We start from the raw sequence: 18,051 nt of genomic DNA on the forward strand, positions 1-18,051 counted from the left end.
TTTTGCCTTCCAACCCTTCTCCACCATGAGTTTCAACCACAGTACTGTCTGCTGTCCTGCAGATCTCACACTACAGACACCCCTGGAAAGTCCTGTCCACTGTTCAGCCATTTTGAAAAACCCATCTTGGCTCATCACCTTGCCCCGTTAGCCTACTCAACTTCTTTTTTTTTTTTCTGGCTAAAACTCCAGAGTTCAGCGTTATGCTAAATTCTGCTGTCTGTACTTGAGCAAGGACAAGTACCCATTAGTATTCCAAAATGATTTATTCTTGTATTTTCCTCCTAATGCTTTCCTCTAATCAAGGGGACAGAGTAAGGGGGTCCTATGATGGGGGCATCCATTAGACATGGCTATCATTTGTGGTTCCTAGAATCTCCCAGGGTCAAGAGCCTTTCACTTGGATATCAGATTTATCAAGTGAATAATGTGGTCCTTCTGGCCGGAGCTTTTTAGATTCTGCCCACAGTAGCCCCGCTGCTTCATCATTTTAGACACGGGAAACCACGCGCCTTGGCTTTGGAATTCTAAAACTAACACGTCCATCCCTGACGTTCACTCTGCCCAGGGGTGACCTCATTAGAATATTTTGTGGCATTAGGAAGAGCAAGGGGTTAGTAACAACAGTCAGAAAATGGGAAAGTCCATGGTGATCTGGGGAAAAAAATCTTTATATCCACTGCGAGCAGATTACGCTAGGAGGAAGATGAAGTTCACTATCATTTTAATGTTCTAGTCCGTCTTTTCTAAAGTCAGTCATAGAAACTCTTGGAATGATAATAGGACGAATGAAGTAATGTCTGTCGGAGACTGTGCTGGGATGGGCTCTTGGCACCAGCATCTGCTGATGTGATGGTAAACATAGCTCAGGACTGGAAGCCCGTTTTGCTTAGTGCAGACAGCCCGGAACCCACTGCAGTGATGGAGAGTGAGAAGCTGCTATTCTCATCTGAGCACTGTCTCGCTAGGCTCCCCAGAAAAAAAAAAACAAAAACAAAACAAAACAAAAAAAACACTGCGCAGAAACCCGAGGTCATTAGCTCCCTGGCATTTCATTTTAATAAATGTTCACACAATCATTATATATATATATATATATATATATATATATATATATATATATATATAAGCTTAGTCCTAGAAACAAAGTTAGTGGCCCAATATGCTTTATAGCATCATAAAAATACATTTAAAAAGATGTGTCTTGAGAGAGTTGGAGAGATGGCTCGGTGGGTAAGAACAATTGTTACATAAAGTCTGAGGACCTGAGTTCACATTCCAGGTCCTGTGAATAAAAGCTGGGCATGGCTACAGGGACACCCCAAGACTGTGTGTGTGAGGACAGGTGGGTCCCTGCAGCTTGTGGGTTGCAGCCCAGCTTGAAGTTCAAGAGAACAAAGTGGAGAGTGATAAAGGACATCTAATGTCTCACTTTCCCACGGGTATGTTACCTCCCTACTCCCAAGATACAGGTTCACCAAACACACATGAATGAATGAATGAATGAATGAATGAATGAATGCATAAATAAATAAAAGGATCTTTTGAAGTGACAATGAATAAATGAGTCCCTTGTCCAGAAGTGAGAGAAGGTTGGGCTTCTGTGAGTTTGCCAGCTCAAACCTTGGGCCTTCCAGCTCACCCACTGTACTTTAGGGTCTGTCCTTGTTTCTGCTATCCTGTTTCTTTTTCTCCCCTGTAAAAAATATAACATAACTTCCAGCGCCTGTGGGATGGCCGTGTTCATGTGCTCCAAGTTCACAGTCTAAGCCCACGGGATAGTGTGCTTTTTCCCTGTCCTTTTTCTCAGTTCCTTACTTACTGTCCTCCTCACTCTACCCTCATCTCTAGAGCTCAAAACGGCTTGCCCCTGGATAGCCCAGTGAACTCAGGGATACTTGAGCTATCCACAGAGCAGGCCTGAACCTCAGATTCATTCTTCTGAATGTTTCACCATAAGCATCTCTGATTCTACTTTGCAGCACCTTAGCCCAGAGATAAATCACCAGTGATATGCCTGAGAGTGCCCGAAACTAGACCTAGCAAACAGTCATTCCTCTTGCTGCCAGATGGCAGAAAGCCTCTAGAAATCCCTGGGCATCTGAGGCCCCGCCACTTCCCAGGGAGTTGTTGACATACGGGGGTTTTTCAATTACTGCAGCCCAGTGTGGCCCAAAGGGAAAGTGCAAATCTTCCTTCTGAATTTCTAATGGATATTCCTTCTCACCTTCCAGGGCCTCCTCCGGGAAGCTCCGTGGGCTTTGGGTAGAGCACAGCTGGCCTCGCTGTGTGAGCGCTGCCTGGGAATGTTGTGATCCCAGGCCTGACTTTGGTGCAGCTCTGTAATGAGCTGAATAATGCTAGGTGTTGAATTATTCACAACATTGCCTCTGCTCACCTGCAGAAGGCACTGGGAGGCTACGGAGAGCCCTTGCAAAGCACAGACAACCGGGGCTGGGGGGGGGGGGGTTACTCAAGCCTGATCCTGCTTCCAGGGACTCAGGGCGTGTCTGTAATTAAACTCCTACTCTACCATTGAGCCATTCACTGGACACTCACAGTTTAAACCAAATACACACGCGCACGCGCGCGCACACACACACACACACACAGAATTTTCTTATTGAGTGTGGCCTAGAGCTGACTATGTCTTCTAGGTCAGCCTTGGCTCCTGGCAATCCTGTTCTTCCTTCTTGGATGCTGAGATGGCATCCCTCAGTCACCATTCCCACCTTTCCTGGACCTGTCTTGAGTGAACTCATAAACCTGAGATCGCTCAGGCCTTACAGCAAATCTTTTCTAGGGAGGAGCTTAGGTTAAACAGTGCGCAGCTAAGGCATTCCCAGCTTTAAACTTCTCTTTGTTGAGATTTCAGCTTTCACCAGACTTTCTACCTGCCCTGTCTTAGCCAATAGCGTGTGGGGACGTGTGGTGGAAGGATGATGGAGACAGAGACAGGGAGGACATGTAGGGTCAGAGAAGTTCCAAGGCTCTGGCTTCTCTTGTGACATGACATGAAGGCTACTTAAGGTACTTTACAAGGAGCCAGGGGGTGACAAAGGGAGCTTTGGTCCCTCAGTTTTCCTCTGAGGCGGGTGTTAACCTTGCTTTTGGGTAGCAGGTAGACTTGTCCTGCCTAGATGTGGTCTCGGTGCCAAGCTGACTCCTGCCAGCATTCTCAGCTCTGCAGGATGGGAGCTGGAGGCTTTTATGGAAGCCTGATGATGTTTTCCAAAGTCTAAGACAGTGCCGCACAGACCAAGATCTACCGCTAGGAGATGTGCAGCAAGCCTCCTTATCACTTTTATAATGGGATTTGCTGACTGCCTTTAAAAACTCATAATGTCACAGCTTGGATCTTAAATACCACCCCGAAGGGCACACAGACAGAAGGCTTCATTGCCAGTCTGTGTCTCTGTCAGGAGCTGATGGAAACTTTAGGAGTGAGGCCTGGCGATAGAAAGACAGTTCCCCAGGGGAATGTCCTCAAACGGGGTAATGGGATCCTTACCCTTTCCCTTTTCTTTCTCTGCTTCCCACTATCATGAAGTAAGCAGCTCTGTGCTATCAAGCTCGCCTGGCCTTGCTGTTGTCCTTTGCCACAGGACCAAAGTGATGGGGGCCAAGTGACCAAGGACTGAATCCTCAGAAACAGTGAGACAAAATAAACCTTTTAACTCGCTTATCAGATTTTTTTTTATAGTAACAAAATCTGATCAATGCCTGTTATCTCTAAAATATTTGTATTCTGTATTTGGATATGTTTTCCTGCATAGGAAAGGGAATTGTTGAGTTATGACTACTGGACTAATTATGTGAATATCACCCCTTACATAGTGAATTCTGTTGATACAAGGCATTAATTTACAATTTACCACATGAGATACCACGAAGGAGGAAAACAGCACAAACAAAGGCTGCAAGCAGATGAGCAAAAGCCTAGAAATAATCATGGGGTTTTTCTCACACCGAGTCTGATGCTCCGTAGAGGCTGTGTGGTGTGGGGCCTAGGTAAGGAAGCTGTGACCTTCCTGTGAATTATGGACGGGGCACAGAGCAGAATGTTCTTCCCACCAGGTGGCCTTCTAGAAATAATTGCACAAACTATGCGCTTGAAAGCAAGGACATGAAGGAAATACCGTGGCCTGTCTGCATTATCTCTGTGGGAAATGAAAAGGCCTAGGAGGAATATTCTTGGCTTTTTCGCATGACCAAAGATGGTAAGATAAGACATAATACCAGGTGTACTTGTGTTTGCTTAAGCTTACTGTAAACGTCACCTCGTGTTTTACTTGCTTTAATAATAAAAAATGAGAAGTACTTTGTTTGCACTACGCTTGAGCTCCGAAGCCTGGAGTCCCCTGAATTTTCCCCGCTCAGATCTTTGGAATATACCCTTCAATCATTGAGACTTAGCCTCGCTGGCCACAGGGTAAGTTGGCCGAGTATGAAGATGCTTTTCTGGGCCGAGGTTGGGTTTAATGAACAAGAATGCCGCAATCTATTAGTGATGCCTGCTGCGGGCAAAGGTGGGGAAGTTCCACAGCCTTTGCTATCAATGATCTACAAGACCGACTGCTGCCTGAAATGCTCCAGCCTGGAGCCGGACAAGACCTGTCAGCGATGTCTGCTGGAGATGAGGGTGGATGAGCCTGACAGGGATATGTATGCAAACTGGATGGCTGAGTGCCTGTTGTGACCAACTCTGGTTTCCTGCCTGTTTCTTTTCTTAGGCCTCTGACCCAGGAAAAGAACATACATCTGTTTCTATTTTCAAGCCCATGAGGAAGGATTTCCCTGGACTTTCCTTGCACCATGTTAAGCGTAAGTACCTCCAAGGCCACCAGGCAGGCTCATGGTGCTCTCTCGTCTTCCTCTCTGCTCTTCCGGGATTGTGGGATTACCTGTGTCATAACCAAAGCATGGAGATGAGCATATTTCTGTCACGGTATAAGCCTGAGGACATTTTAGTGGCGACACAGTGACATTTGTAGCAGACTTGGATAAGATGTTTTGGGTTTTATTTCTGTCACACACAAATGATCTGTTCCTACTTTTAGCTCTAGACTTCCTTTGCTAAATGCCCAGAGAGAGAGAAACAAAAGGACTGGGAGGGAAAGATTGCCTCAGACACTCAAGAAGCTCCAAATCCCTTACTAGATGAAAAACAAATTAAGGATCCTTGACAGGTTAAAATCAAGTACCTGGGGTTTCTCTCCTGGAGCAAATGAATTTTCAGTTTAATAACTTCCTTACAATTCCCCTGATCACTCTCTTCTGTGATCCTTTCGATGGCATAAGCTTATTTCTGGTCTCTGTCATGAGTTTTAAATATGCCAGTGGCTTTTAATTAAATCCTTGTTTATTATACAGTTAATAGGCTAAGACTAATGACCAAAAGAAAATAAAAACAGGCTTTCAGTCATATGATACTTGAGAAAAACACTTGAGAAAAATAATAAAGTGGTTTATTCAAGGGTGAGCCAGTATAAATGCCATTTCTCCTATTTGTTCTCCTACATGAGTTCTGGGATGATTTGGAGCAGCTAGTCACTCTGCCTGGGTGCATCAAGAAATTACTATAAATCTATCTGCAGGGCCGGGAGATCCGACATCTCCTTCTAGCCAAGAGCTACTGCGCAGTCTGGGCACTCTGCCATCTGTAACTCCATCCTTGATATTTGAGATGACAGATCTCCAGGGTCACCTTCCTCTCTTCCTCAGTGTGAAAACAGAAGTCAAGTGTTAACTCCGGGGGACTCAGCACGCATTTGCTCGGGGCACACCAGCCGGCTTGATTTACCTGGCCTCTGTGCTCCCACCTCCTCTGCCCTTCCCCCAGCCCAGATTCTCAACAGTGAATTGGATTTTATAATTTGTTTCTCCAGCGCTCAGATCTGCAGTAATGCTCTGTGACCATAGGATAATTCCCTCAGTTGGTCTGCACTGCATTTAAAAAAAAAAAAAAGAAACCCATCTGCAACACTGGAATACTCATACCAGACTTGCCTCTATTTAAGTGAGCTGTTTGTTTAATCTGTTATCAAAGTGAAGGTTTAGTCTGAAAAGAAGGGGGACCACATCTTTGCCTATCCTCAGCTCTGGGAAGGAAAGTGGTATGAGGATGCGAATTGGATGACTGGTATCACCATAGGACTAGAACAGACACAGTGACCCAGGGACACAGTAGTGAAGACAGATTTTGGGCTCCCAAGTTAAACATTTCTCATCTTCCAGAAACCTCAGAATTCCCCATTGGTCATGAAGGAGGAAGGACACATTAGATCTGGCTCTGATGATGATTTTGAAGCTCTAACTCTGAAAGGCCTAAGTCCTTGGTCCTGGCGATTCCACAGAAAGAATGAAATGGTTCTGTAAGATGGAGAACTAAACACCTTATTTTTGCCAACCTCTCACTGAAATTAAGTTATTTTCTTCAACTATCACGTGAGCCAAACCACAATAGTTTTAGCAGAACTGGTGTCTTTCTCAATACCAGAAATGGAAGATAGTTTCGTATGAAATTGCGATTGTTGCTCATTCTTTAAGATCTCATTCATTCTGATTGCTGCTTTGAAATTGCAAAACTTATTAGACCAGCTGCTGGAGCTGGCTGAGTTAATAAAGGGACACACATATAACATTATATCATAACGTTTTATTAAAATATTTTTCTGCTTCAGTATAATTGGTTTCCTTTGAGATCCTGGGTGTGTATTTAAAACCCTTCTTCTGTAAGGGATGGCCTGACTCCAGAGCATAGGAAGGGTCACCCTGCCTATCTGTCTGTCAAAGCTTCACCTCACTTTTCTGAGATTCCGTGTCACCTCACTTTTCTGAGATTCCGTGTATGGCTACAAGACCAGAGGCTAGGTACCCATATGGTTGATGAGGACATCAAATAAATAAATAAATAAATAAATAAATAAATAAACAAATAAATAAATAAATAACGCCACAGTGCTTTGTAGACCATAAAGCTCTACGCACATCCTCAGAAGTGACAGAAGTTCCAGGCATTTCTTCTGTTCATTATTTCTAGGGTCAAGACCATGAGGAGAGGGGACCTGAAAGAAAACTGTCTAAAGGCCAATTGCTTTGTGTGAAAGAGATGGAGGAGAAAAGCATGTGTTTCTGGAATTATGGAAACACTCTTGTACTTGCTTAAGAATATGAAGGAAGCAAGTAGATTGGGTTAAAAAAAAAAGTCCCTGTTTTTTTTTTTTTTTACTATGAGCTGAGTAAATAAATAAACAAATAATAAATCTGTAAAATTCAGTAAATTTCAACTTGCTTCTCTGGGTGGCAGGGAAACTAGTTATTACTATCTAGCTGACAAGCACAGGGGCTTTTGATTAAGATTAAATCATAGTTATTCCTGGACTAGCATGTGGAGTTTTAGCGTGTTTGGAACCATATTTAGATACCTTTCCAAACACAGTATCTCTTTGAAAAGTTGTGTGTGTGTGACTTATGTGTGTGTTTGCACAAGTACCTGTGAGTGTGCAAGCAAGTGCCCCTAGCACACGTGTTGGGGTCAGAGGACAACCACAGGGGCCAGTCCTCACCCTTCACCTTGTTTGATATGGGATGTCATGTTCACCACTGTGTCTGGCCCAGGAGCTCCTGGAAACTCTGGTATCTCTGCCTCCCATCTTGACCTAGAACATCGTGGTCACTGACACTTCACTAATGTAGCTCCTGAGGGTCTGAACTCAGGTCTTTGTGCTTACAGAGCAAGCATTTCACCCTTTGAGCCACTTCCCCAGCCCCACATTGTACAACCGCTTGGTACAGAACAAATGAGAGAGAAGCAGGCTTGCAAAGGGGCATCTCCAGGCTAGCCTCCACGGTTGCAGGCCCCGGGCGTTATTTTCCAACCGTTTGTCTTAGCTGACCATTCTGAACGCCATTTGCAGGACCTTGCTGGTCCTCGCCTCTCAACTGCTGAACTGTAGAGAGCATTGGCTTCCACAGTGCCCTCGATAAACTCACCGCAACTCATCCTCTTGGCTGTGCTGGCCAATTTTATGTGCGGCCACTTTAATTTTTAAATCAATTAAAATAAACAAAATCAGGGAGAAAGAAAAAGGATATCCCTTAGTTGTCCTAGTCCTGTTTCCATCGTTCAGCAGTACCCAGATGTACCTGCGCTACCACAGAATTTTGGACTACTAGACCATCACACATAAATGTTACCTACTGGGCAGGGCTGTGGTGCTGGTCTCTGGTGTGCCCAACTTTTGACATCGCCACACAGCTTTGTCCTCCTCAAAGCTTAAACTCCGGAAACTCGCAGCCGACTTACAAAAGGACTCTCAAAAACTTCTCATTAATATCTTGAATAAGCTTACGATTTTAGTGTCACAGGGATACGGAGAGTACACAAGCTGCAGGTTGGAAACACCTGCCAGTTTATGTGAAAAATCCCACCCCCTTACTCTCCAGTCCCAGCCCAGCTAAATCTTAGCGAGTTCCAGGCACCGGCGTGTATATTCTTCAGGGATCTCAGGAGCAACAGAGCCAATGGGATGAATATGTACTGAAAACGGCGATGGTTGTTAGATTGGCTCACAGGATATGTTTTACGTAGTTCAACAGTGGCTGCCTCTACATCGGAGAAGGTGAAAACCCGGAAGTTGCTCAGTCCTGCGAGGCTGGATGCCTCAGCAGTCCCAGTCTGGCCCTGAAGGCCTGGCGCATGTCTGGAGAGCCAGTGGTCTGTAGTCCACGTTGGGAAGTCAAAGGAGCTGGGTTCGAATGTCAGTGAGGAATGGCAACAGCAGCGGCATGATGCCGCAGAGTAGATGAACTTGCCAGCTCAGTGCAAAGGTGGCAGGCAGAAAACAAAAGCTTTTCCTCCCTAGACTTCCTTTTTATCTGGGCGGCCCCTGAAGATTCGGCCCACATTAGGAACCTCCCACTTCAATTAAAGAGATCAAGAAAATCCCTCACAGATGTTTTCAACAGCTGGCTTGTTAGCTGATTCTAGATCTAATCAAGTTGAAAACCAAGGTTAACCATCACATCATGAAAGGTCTATTTCCACAGAGCATGAGCTCTCTGGTGTCCTGCATAGTCTCTAGACCTCTTGAAGAGCCACAGGAACGGTCTGTGCAGGAATGAGGAGATGAGACTGTGTACCAGAGCATCTTAGAGATGAGGCCTATGAATTCCCTCTTTCCAACCAAGAGACTGAAAGGCTCTTTCAAATGATTTCTGTGTGGAGATCTTCCATTACAGCACTTCAAATCTGCCTGTACACACACACACACACACACACACACACACACACAAACACACTAATTCCCCATGTAGCAGGATAATATAGCACCACCAGTCATGTTATCAATTGGTAACATATTGAAATTCATATCTCAGATGGAAAGAGACAGCTGCAAGCGGCTTTTCAAACCCCCCACCACCACCTCATATCACTCATCACTACTTTGTGCTTCATCATCGAGGGCTTTCTATGATGTTTTGCAGATACAAAGGCACCTTCTCTACTTTCTCTGCCTGCTGAGTCTAAAGTCAGCCAGAGGCATGGATGAGAAAGTAGGAGGCAGGAACAAAAGGCTGGAGGGAGGACACAGCTCTTCTTCTTTGCCAAACACCTTTCTACAGCCTGGTTTCCCACAGGAACTTTTGGAGTAGGGATGACAAAGTCTGGCTTATATCCTAGCATTTCTCTTTTGCTAGCACTAAGGATAGGAGGCTTCACAAAGCTGCCAAAACCCCGTGTCAGCAGCTAATTTAGACGAGAGCTCTAAGGCTTAGCCATACATCCATGCATCTATCTATCTACTTACCATCTATCTATCCATCCATCCATCCATCCATCCATCCATCCATCCATCTATCCATCCAATTACTATCTATCTATCCATCCACCCATCCACCTATCTATCTATCCATATCCATCTATCTATCTATCTATCTATCTATCTATCTATCTATCGTCTATTTAATGTATATGGGTGTTGTGTGTGCTTGCATATCTGCACGCCAGAAAAGGGCATGGGATCCCATTGGGAACATAATTATAGAGTGGCTAAGTGCAATGGAAATTATGGTTTCTTTGTAAGCTCAGTTATGCTATGTAAATATGTTTTTGTTTTAATCCCAAGTGTGGGATTTCAGTTGGGCTATAGTTTGTTCACAGCTCTTAATTGTCTTGTGCAGGGTGTGATCTTTGCCAGCTGGTAACGTTGCCTTTCGCCAGTGGCAAGGAAAGGGGTGTGGTCTAGGATTCTGAGGATATAAATTGAGAGGCCAGAAAGAGAAGGTGTGGTATGTGGTGTTGGCCTGTGGCATGTAGCAGTTTGGAGAGACCAGAGAGATGAATGGTGTGGCCATTTGAGTTTTCGGGGCGTAGCAGCTTGGAGTAGACCGCTGGCTGCGTCTGCTGTTGACGGGGATTGGTAGAGCCCTAGAAGAGCCCATTTACCCTAAACAGCCAGGAGAAGTAAAGAGGCCCTCTCCCCACTAACTTTCTCTCTCCTATGTAGGGTTGGGAGGTTAGAAGGGAGGTTGAGGACTAAAGAGCCCACATAGAGTTTTAAAAACGAGTGCTCCAGCTAAGTGATGGTTATAAAGTGGATGAGATCCCTCCTGGTGCCCAGCTGCCATTACTCCGCTCATCACAAGGGGACCCTCAGTACAGAGGTGCCAAGGGAATCTTGCTCTTAGCCACTCACAGCTCATACACCAAGTTTCCATTTTTTATTTCACTGTTGAGCAACAAGTCCATTAGAATGTGTGAATCGGGGGAGATACCTTTTTTCTATAAACCACAATATGGCCCCTGAAAACAGACCATATTCTTCTTTGTCGTTGGAGAATACTATGGACAAGACTGTGGGAATGGGAACTTTGGGTGGCTCTCAGATCTTCCAGGCCAATCCATAAGGACATCCTTCAGCAGGACTGACCACTCCTAGCCTTTCCTCCCCACTATCTCCTGCCAGACCTCTTAACAGCTATGCAAAGCCATGTCCGTTCAGGCAAGGCAGACCAATTTTAAGCCAAGAGCTAAGAAGGCAGATCTGTTGCCCCCAAAACATACAGGTCTCTGTTGATCATGCATTTTTTATTCCCAAGTGCTGGTAAAGACAAAAGACGAGCATTTGTCAATACAGGCACTGCTGTTCATTTGTTTGTGTAGCTTGCAATTAAATACAATGGCTTGTTGCTTTTTGGGTTTCTTGTGGTTGTTGTTTGAGACAGGGTTTCTTTATGTAGTTCTGGCTGTCCTGGAATACTCTGTAGAACAGGCTGGCCTGGAACTCAGAGATGTACTTGCCTCTGCCTTCTGAGGGCTGAGATGAAAGGTGTGTGCCACCATACCTGCCTTTAAAGATCTATCTATCTATCTATCTATCTATCTATCTATCTATCTATCTATCTATCTAATGTATAGGGGTGCTGTGTGTGCATGCATAGCTACATATCAGAAAAGGGCATGGTATCCCATGGGGCCATAGTTATAGAAGGTTGTAAACCATCACGTGTGAGCACTGGGAAATGAACCCAGGGACCTCTAAAAAAACAAAACAGCTCATGTTCTTAATCACTGAACTATCTCTCTAGCTCTTGCTTAAAACAAACAAACAAACCCCAGATTCTGCTGCCCCAGCCCATCTATTTCAAAGGGCAAGAGAAAAAAAATTGTTTACCTGATGCAGTGAGCAGAAAAAAATAAAATCTTGTATGGTCCCGAGTTCTCTTTGATATGAGAAAGAACCAGCATCTAAACTGCCTGCAGGGTGGGGGCTGCTTTTGCTTGCTGTTAGCTCAGCACCTTCCTGTTGCCCTGGAGAAGCCATCAGCTCAAGATGGATAAGCTTCTCCTGTCCCCACTCCCTTTCCAAAGAGCCCTTAGTTCCTTTTTCTGGGCAGGTGAGACCAGCAGGGCTCAGAGCTCAGGAGCCTTGCTGCCTAGCTCCTCTTCCTGAAGCTTGTTAGTATGCCTGCCCAGCTCCCAATCCAAAGAAGGTCGCCCTGTTCCCAAGAAGCCGTTCAGTCATAATAGATATGGTTAGAATGATAGCCCAGAGGCTGTGGGTTAGGAAAACACATTAGCGAAGGCCCGGGACCGCAATAATTAAGTGACACAAATGAACACAAGTTAATGAAATCTCAATCCCACTGAATATGCTCGACCACTGTCCCCTCCCCGGCCCTGCACAGCAGTCTCAGGAAGTGACGGGGAGGACTCTGGAGCTCAGGCAGCCGGTGTGTACTCCTCTGGTCAGGGAAAGGGTTCTGGAAGATACTCCCTGTCCCGCTCTACTCTCCAAAGAAGGGGAGGAGGTGCATCAAGATCCCAGACTTGCTCACTCTCTCACATTCTTTGGCTTTAGGTATAAGTATGGACTAGTCTTTCTAGGCTTCAGTTTTAGGTGTTGCAAGTCCAGAATCCTCATTCCTAGGATATTTTGAAGACTATGTTTATTTTAAACTTGCCCTTTTTAGCTTATTTTTCATTCTGTGAGAGTCTCATATTTGCAGTGAGTTGGTACCCACAGAGGGCCTCACCTTCTCTGAGGAGAAGGGGAGGAGAGAACGGGGTGTGAGGATGGGGCTGGGAGGAAAAGAGGGAGGGGGCTGCAATCAGGCTGAAAAGTGATTAAATTAATAAAACAATGATGAAAAAAATTGTCAAAACAACAGAGGTTCTAGCCATTTTCCATGTTCACCCACCAGGACCTGATGAGACACTGCATACTTTCATCAGAGGACAAGGGAAGTCAAGCCGGAGGCTTCCTTCCCGCTAGTTTTCATGGCGAAGGTATTAGGAAGGTACTGGGCAGAGCAGTTTCAGCAACAGCTGCAGACGCTGCAGGCTGCAAAAACAATGTCCCCGTTGCTTCAATGGTAGCACAAATGTTCTGGGGGTAACTAGCCCCCTATTAAAAACTGGGTTTAAGGCCTCCTTATTTTAAACTTGGGGCAACACTGGTATAGACACAGTGCCGCTAAGAGGTTAAAGAAGATAACGCGAGCGTTGAGTTATGATAAGCACCCAACCAAAGTTAGCAGTCATCTGTCATTAGAGAGGGGTTGTCAGGGCAGGAGGCCTGAAGTCAGACAAATGTCTGGTAAGCTTTGGCCTCGTAACGTGACAGGGATGTCTCAGATAATGACCTGTTTCCTCCAGTTAAATATTAACTCGTAGGCTGGACACCGTGAAATATGATCTGAAGAATAGCGCAGGTTTTCTGAGCGGACAGGCCCAACAGACAAATGCTTATTTGAATTCTTTCTAAGAATGCTGTGCCAGGATGAGATGAACCTCATCCAAGGGCATTAACGTCAGGATATTGTGGTGATAATAAGAGTGAAAATTGGCCAGGAAGGTTTCACCCTTGAAAATCAGAACCTAATTCAATGGGCCATAAGCTCTGGCTCAGGCCTCCGTTTCCTCCTGTCTCTGCTGGGGTGATGAGGAGTCCAGCCAGTCGTCTTCTAGAGTCCTTTTATTTTTTAGCCTCCTGGGGTTGAGGTAACTCTTGTGTCTTACTTATATCCTGGAAGAGGTATTGCCTCCCAAGTTGTATGCTATCTGGATGGCTTCTGCCTTGCTTGCCTGTGTTATGAGGGGTGGGTTATTGTAAGGAGGAATGCGAAAACACAGGAAGCACACCACAGTGCCTGGAAGACAGCAATGGTCACTAGTTACCATGGTAAACCGTTACAATGGTAACTGTTACTATTGTTGCTGGCTACCACCATGCCTGCAAGAGGGTACTACTTAGCGCATTCCTGTTAAGTGTGTGAACGAACAGATGAGAAATCTGTGAATGTGTATCGCCCGCAGGCATCTTCCATGTCTTTCATTTTTGTTGCCCTGAGTTTAAAATAAGGAGGCTGGGCACAGAGCTCAGAAAGGAAGACGAAAGCAGCAGTGTGGTATTGGTCCAGATTTCAGAGTCCCCTTCTTTACACCCCAACCCCGCAAACCTCTGAATCCACTGACTCTGTTCCCCTGCCCCACCAGGGAAGTCACTGCTCCAGCTTCCTTCTTCCTTGGCATCAGTGGCTTCCCATGAAGTTCCTTCTGAAAACATTAAGCAAGAACAGGTCCAGGGAAAAAGATAAGCTTCAATAATAGAAATAAAAACAACTATTTTCAACAAATGGCACTTTGGAAGGACAAGGCTGGTTCTCCTACTACCCCCACCCCCAACCCCCAAATCTTCATCTGTTCTAGTTCTAGTGTCTGAAGCTCCAGAATTAGAGATTAATTCCTTTGAAAGTCTGGCCTTTTCAAAATAGGAATCACCCAGGGGGCTAGGAAAGCCAGGAATGTCGAGGCTATCAATAATAATAGTCCTGAAAGACTGAAGGGTCCAGAAGTTTCGGGCGGGGAAGAAAGTGTCTGTGGACACTCGTGGGAGGAGTTGCCAAGGACCAGCCACATCACTGCTGGAAGGAGTTTGGGCAGGGTGGCGGGGAGACTCATCCCTGGATGTTCTGATGCTAGGCTCGCTGGCTTGTGCCATCACTGCAGGGAAGTGTAATGCTGACCCAGGCCACTGGGGCTCCCTTTGTATTTCCCCATAGTAAGGTTAGGGAACGTCTTCTTTGCAGGGTGCCCTGCTCTTGAAAGGATCAACCCTGGCCTCTGGGAAAAACGGACTCATCTGCTAGCACGCGGGGCAGCAGTATTTCCATACGCAAGCAGCTCATGAAGGCCTTGAGGTCAGAACTCCAAACTACTTCCCTTAGGCCCAGGCACCAGCCACCGGTTTCTCTATCTCACCAGCCCGGTGAGGATTGCTGTTGGGTTTTTGTCTACAGGAGACCCTGTTATGAGATGAATCGTGTCTTCCCAGAGTTTTATGTTGAAGCTCCAGGGCCTTGGAGTATGGCTGTGCTTGGAGACACAGCCTGTTTTAATGAGCAACCTTATAGGAAAAGGCAATTTGGAAACAGAGGAGACCTCATGCCACAAATGCACAGAGGGGCAACCTTAGGAAGAGGCAGCCAGCCATTTGCAAGCCAAGCAGAGAGGACTCAGAGGAAACAAAGTCCTTGGACTCCCAGCCTCAGCAACTATGAAAAAACAAATTTTTGTGGTCCTACACCTCTCAGCTTGTGGCAGATTATTTTAGAAGTTCAATCAAACTACTCTAGACTCATTTTCAGAGTTAGAACAATAGTCTCTAAAGTGGAATGAGTCTAGGTACTCCCTTGAGAAGGAGAATATGGCACTATTCATACCTATTGACTTTCGTCTGATTCTTTTAATTTTGATTTCTCACATATGCTTTAAAATGCACATAATGAGTGGCTATGGAAAGACATGTATAAAATATAAGAACATGTAACTTATTGGAGAATCTGTGCTTACAGAATTGTTCGGAAAGTGTAAGTAGTCAGGGAACTTGGAGGCCACTGAGACAGGAGGTCAGTTGTTGGAACAGTTCTAAATCCCAAAGACAGATAAGCATAATCCTTTTTTTTTTTCTTTTTAATTGCGAGTGCCCTAAAGAGTTTACCATCCATTTCTAATCTCTTCAGAAAAGTCTGGGGAGCTCCTCTCTACCTCCATCAGGGAGATTTATGTTGCCGTTACTATAATTGTTATCTATGAGTGTTTGTGAGTAATGGTTGGTAGAAACGTCTTCTATCGAACAGATGAGAGGGAACAGAAAATCAATCCATTAAAATCTATGCTTTTCTACGCTTCTCAATTTGACTCTTCCCCCCACCTTTTTTTTTTCCTTTCAACTCCTGAGTAAGGGATCCCATGCTTCATATATCTGAAGCTACCAAAACATTAAATTCTAAAAATATTAGGGGCAGGGACCAGGCAGCTCTTTGCAACTTTTCCACCCAGTCTCATCCGTATCAAATTCTAGTCTTAGAACTGACTTTGAAGAGCCTGGGGGCACATCTGGGGAAGTGGGTCTCATTAATTCCCGTCTCCAGCCTGCTTTGTGACTCCTTCAAGATCTGATCATGAAGAAGTTTCAGCCAGGCATGATGGTACACATTTGTAGTCCCAGTGTTCAGGAGGCCAAAGCAGCTGGATCTTGAACTGGAGGGTATTCTAAGTGTGTAATGAGCATGGGGGGGGGGGAAGCCTTTTAGACATGGAAAAATAGCTTAGTCAGGAACCCCACTACACCCAAGGCTGCACCTGATAACTAGAACCCAGTGACATCACTCACTCAAGATAACCAGGCACAATCCTACAACACCATGACGCCCTCTGGACAGTATGTAAGCAGAGACCAAGACCAATGCTCTACTCTGCACATCTGGAGAGATGCCATCTTGATCTGCCCTGGGGCTGAACAGTCTCCCCTAGGATCCTAACCCTCATATCAGAGACTTCTGTTAGAGACTGGATCTGGTCTTCAGCTAAGATATGTTGCACAGATGAGCAACCTTAGGACCGTAGTTAGGAATTTAGAGTGTGAACCTGTGCGACGACCCTCAGCGTAATGAAATATAACTTCTATTATACTAACTATGAGTCTCTATCTTTTTGCTCGTGACACTGAACTGCACAGCAAGTCCTGGAAAAGCCTCGGCTACTGTCAAGACCCTGTCTCAAAGAAAGAAAGAGACAGGAAAACAGAGAAGTTATTCCAGTTATCTTATTTTGCCAACAACAAAAAAAGTTTTTGTAGACCTGAGACCATCGGGCCATGCTGGCAGAACGAATGTTGGCAGTGGAGAAAGTCAGTGTTTTGCTGGGGAAGCTCAAAGCATCTCTTTGCTGAGCAGTTAATCTCCTCCTTGTTTAAATGTGCCTCCAGGGCCCAAGACTGCGACGACATTCCCAGAATCCCCTCACTTTCTGACTGCCACCTTGACTGTGCTTTCCCACAGCGTCCCTGTGACAGGAAAACTGGCCTCCAGGGGCAAGACCTTTCTGGACTAATGAGGACATCTCTAGTCTGGTGTCACCACAGCAATATGAGACACAGTCGTCTCAGGACAACACCAGTCACATTCACAGCCACATAAATGGCCTCATAGTTCTGCTCACATTCGCTTCTCAGCTTTCTGAAACAAATGAGGTGTGACCCTGAGGTAGAAGGAGGTGCCTTGCCAGCAGTCCTCTCTGATGTTGGATGCCTGCTCCCCTGTGTTCTGGATGTGAGGTTGTGGTTAAATAATACAGTTTCCTGGGCTCTTCGTTTTCTCACTTAAAATGGGAGTGGCAAGCCGTTCTCTGCACAAATTATTATGGGCAGCGTAAAATGGTATGTGTGTGAATTATAAATTTCTCACTTGCATGAGCCCTGCACATTTCTGTCCTAGGAGGGCAGGAAGCTAACGTATTTAGCTACTGTGTTGTCCCTGTTGGCAGCTTAAAGCATCTTAGTGTTCCTTGGCACCACTACCAAGGCCTTCTTTGGGTTTCTTATGCTCAATAGTATTCAATATATGTAATTTTCCGGTGCCATGCCAGAAATTCTGGTGGCCAGTAATAAGGACCAACTGTGCTTTGCAACTTGCCTTGCAGAGCAGTGGTCAAGGTGTCCAGAAGATTCCGGTCAGGGGAAGTGATGCTTGGGTGAGACCTGAAAGAAATGTGCAGATATTGTCATCGTATTAGTCAGGATTCCCTAAAGAAACAGAACTGACAGGACATACATAAAACCAGGTCATAATTATGTCTAACATGATATAACTACCTCAAATGCACAAACACACTACGTATTTTAGAATATGTGACACTGTCCCTTGGGGAACATTCTTTTAGTATCTCAAAACTTTAATATAACCACTAATATTATCTCAATTGATAATACACTGCATGATAAAGAAATCAATAAAAGGAAACACAAATACATACACGCCATATATGTATATATTAAACTATATGTGTGTGTGTGTGTGTGTGTGTGTGTGTGGTTTATTAGAATGGCTTACAAGTTATGGTCTATCTAGTCCAATAATGGCTGTCTCCTGATAGAAAGTTCCAGAACTCATTAGTTCAGTTCAAAAATGCTGAATGTCTCAGCTGGCCTTCAGTATATGCCAGAATCCTGAAGAAGTAGGATCAAAAGCCAGTGAAGGAACGGA

This window comes from Meriones unguiculatus, chromosome 7 (assembly GCF_030254825.1).
Source record: "Meriones unguiculatus strain TT.TT164.6M chromosome 7, Bangor_MerUng_6.1, whole genome shotgun sequence".
Taxonomy (NCBI): Eukaryota; Metazoa; Chordata; class Mammalia; order Rodentia; family Muridae; genus Meriones; species Meriones unguiculatus.